The sequence below is a fragment of the Dendropsophus ebraccatus genome, chromosome 1, assembly GCF_027789765.1.
Source record: "Dendropsophus ebraccatus isolate aDenEbr1 chromosome 1, aDenEbr1.pat, whole genome shotgun sequence".
NCBI lineage: Eukaryota > Metazoa > Chordata > Amphibia > Anura > Hylidae > Dendropsophus > Dendropsophus ebraccatus.
Genome location: NC_091454.1, coordinates 94,164,804 through 94,168,693, shown reverse-complemented (window position 1 = coordinate 94,168,693; position 3,890 = coordinate 94,164,804).

Genomic DNA, 3,890 nt, shown 5'->3' with positions numbered 1-3,890 from the left:
TATTTCTGTACTCGGGAGAAACTGCGCTACACATTTTTTGTCTTTTTTTGCCTCTTATCCCTTTAAGAAAATGAAAAATTGAAGGCTAGAACAACGTTTTAGTGTAAAAAATAATTTTTTCTTTTTTCACGCCATATTGTTCGGAAAATCTGTGAAGCACCTGTGGGGTCCAGATGCTCACCGCACCCCTTGTTACATTCCTTGAGGGGTGTAGTTTTCTAAATCGTGTCCCTTTAGGGGTGTTTTTTAGGTTTTGGCACCCCAGAGCCTCTGCCAACCTGAAGTGGTACAGTCAGAAATGACCAAATATAACGGAGGCATTGAAATTCACTAGGCGCTCCCTTATATCTGAGGCTTGTGGTTGCGTCAAATAGCGCAATAGGGTCACATATGGGGTATTTCTATAAACTGCAGAAACGGGGCAATAATTATTGGGGTGCATTTCTCTGGTAATAGGTTTATAATTATGAAAAATATTGGATTACAATAAAATCTCTGCACAGAAAATTAAAATTTTCAAATTCCTTACACACTTCGCTTTTATTTCTGTGACTCCCCTAAAGGGTTAAAACACTTTCTGGATGTGCTTTTGCAGAGTTTGGGGGGTGCAGTTTCTGAAATGGGGTGCTTTGTGGGGCTTTCTAACATACAGGCCCCTCAAATACACTTTAAACCTGAACAGGTCCCTAAAAATATCTGATTTTGAAATTTTACTGAAAATTTGGAAATTTGCTGCTAATGTTTTAAGCTTCCTATCGTCTAAAAAAAATGAAAGATAGTTTAATAAATGCCGCCAACATAAAGTAGACATGTTGCTAATGCTATTTAATATATAATTTATGTGGTATAACCACTTTCTGTATACGCAAAAAAGTTTCAAAGTTGGAAAAATGCATTTTTTCACATTTTTTCACATTATTTGGGTTTTTTTCATAAAGATTTGTTATGAGTATCGACTCCAATTTACCAGAAATGTAAAGTACAATGTGTCACGAGAAAACAATCTCAGAATCAGCCGGATAGGTAAAAGCATCCCGAAGGTATTAATGACTAAAGTGACACTGGTCATATTCATAAAATTTGTCTCTGTCATTAAGGCCATTTCTGGCTCTGTCCTTAAGGGGTTAATATATAATTTATGTGGTATAACCACTTTCTGTATACGCAAAAAAGTTTCAAAGTTGGAAAAATGCATTTTTTCACATTTTTTCACATTATTTGGGTTTTTTTCATAAAGATTTGTTATGAGTATCTACTCCAATTTACCAGAAATGTAAAGTACAATATGTCACGAGAAAACAATCTCAGAATCAGCCGGATAGGTAAAAGCATCCCGAAGGTATTAATGACTAAAGTGACACTGGTCATATTCATAAAATTTGTCTCTGTCATTAAGGCCATTTCAGGCTCTGTCCTTAAGGGGTTAAGCACAAGGAGGAAAAAAAAGAAAACTCAAAAATTTAAATTGGCCTGGTCCTCTTTGGGTTAAAGTGTCCAGTGGTGTCATTTTTACTTATCTTGACATTGATCTCCAGCCCTGTCCTAATCAACACCAACACCTGTGTTAATGGAGCAATCACTGAAACGATGTTAGCTGGTCCTTTTAAGGCAGGGCTGCAATGAGGTTTAAATGTGTTTTAGGGGCTAAAGTTAATTTTCTAGGCAAACTTTGCAAGTAATTGCTGTTAAGCTGATCACTCTTTATAACATTCTGGAATATATGCAAGTTGCCATTTAAAAAACTTAAGCAGTGCACCCTTTTCCAAATACTCTGCAGGTCTTTCCGTCTACATTCACAAACAGATCAACTTTTTTTTAAAATTTTTTATATTATACAGCAAAAAAATGGATAGGGGTGGCTGGTGTACTTTTTTTTTTTTGTATGCTAGAATCAATGAGGAACTCATGTTTTTGGCTTTTCTGTATCTGCCCCCCCCCCCCATATTCAAGATGGATGTATTGAGAACTTTAGTGGAATACATGAAAGATAAGCCTAATACCCCATTGATAATATCGGGTGACTTCAATGCTGATGTGTCCAGTGTGCTGGATAGGCACTCGAAGGGTGGGCCTTTCTCCAGCCAGCCCTCCCCCTTGCGAGTTTTGCCGGGGAGGTGGGGTCGGTGGATGTATGGCGTTCGCTATTCTAGTAGGACTGCTTTCTCTTGTTACAGTGCGTCACACAGAGAAGCCTCCGGAATTGATATGGTATTGGCAGATAAGCTGGTACTTCCTAAAATCAGTAACATGAAGTATGAGGGCAGGTAAAATTTGTTATAAGTCCTGAGGGGAGAAGGGAACCCAGGAGTGTTAAAATTAATTGTTTTAAGATCAACTCATATTGGCTAGAATTGATGGATAACTCAGAATTAATAAATAAAGAAATTAAAGATTTTTGGGCCATAAACAAAGGATCAGCATCAGTACTCATAGTCTGGGATACATTAAAAGTCTTTTAGAGGTATTCTTTATCGGGAATTGGTGCGCCTTAAAAAAACTTTTAGCCAGAAAGAAAGCAAGCTTAGAGAAGAGGCTAGGACTGCAGAGGATTGTTATAATGGCGAAGGTACGTTAAAATCCTATGAGCAGATGTAAATAGCCCAAGACAATGTGGCGCAGCAGAAGTTATTTTTCCAGGGGCAAAGGAACTTCGCAGAATCAGGGAAATACTAATAAAACTCTGGCAGATGATGTGAGGCCTCAGGAATCCAGGCCGGATATTCTAGCTATTAAAGATAAGGGGGATACGGAGCTTGGTACCTCGGGTGTATCTCAGGTACTGGGAAAGTATTATGAGAGACTGTACTCTAGTCAGGGACATCCAACTCCTGAGCGGATTGTGCAGTTTTTGGATGCCCTTGATCTCCCAAAGGTTTCAGAAGAATGGAAATCTGGCCAGGATTCCCCCTTCACAGAATTAGAGATAGAAGATGCGCTGAAGCCTACCGTTTGCGGTATATAAAAAATACAAAAAAGCTCTTTTACCTATCCTTTATGGGTTGATAAAAGAATCCTGGGTGAACTCCCCCCCCCCTCTATGTATGAGGCCATGATTATACTTATTCCTAAAAAGGGGAAAGATCACCTAGAGGTTGGTTCATATAGGCCAATTTCATTGTTAAACACAGATGCCAAAATTTTCGCAAAACTAAGTCCTCAGGCTTAAAGGGGTAGTCCACCCAAAAAAATTTTCTTTCAAATCAACTGCTGCCATGAAGTGACAGAGATTTGTAATTTACTTCTATTAAAAAATCTCAAGCCTTCCAGTACTTATCAGCTGCTGTATGCCCAACAGGAAGTTGTATTATTTCCAGTCTGGAGAGCAGGAGGGGTTTTCTATGGGGATTTGCTCCTGCTTTGGACAGTTCCTGACATGGACAGAGGAGGCAACAGAGAGCACTGGGTCAGACAGGAAAGAAAACACCACTTCCTGCTGGACATACAGCAGCTAATAAGTACTGGAAGACTTAAGATTTTTTAATAGAAGTGAATTACAAATCTCTGGCACTTTATGGCACCAGTTGATTTGAAAGAAAAATTTTTTGGGTGGACTACCCCTTTAAAGACCTCATGCCAGTTTTGGTAAGTGAAGATCAGAGAGGGTTTATGGCCGGTAGGTCGGTGTTTTCCAATATACATTTGCTAATGTTCAGATGACTGGGGGAGTGCCCCGCTCTATCCTGTTGATAGATGCTGTTAAAGCGTTCGACAGGGTGGAGTGGGGCTTCCTGTGGGAGACCCTCAGGAAGTTTGGACTCTGAGAGGGAATTATCCAATATATAAAAATGTTGTATCTGAAACCTACCGCAAGTTTACTAGTGAACGGGACAGTCTCAAATGCATTTGCCCTGAATAGAGGTACTAGACAAGGCTGTCCCCTTTCGCCCATT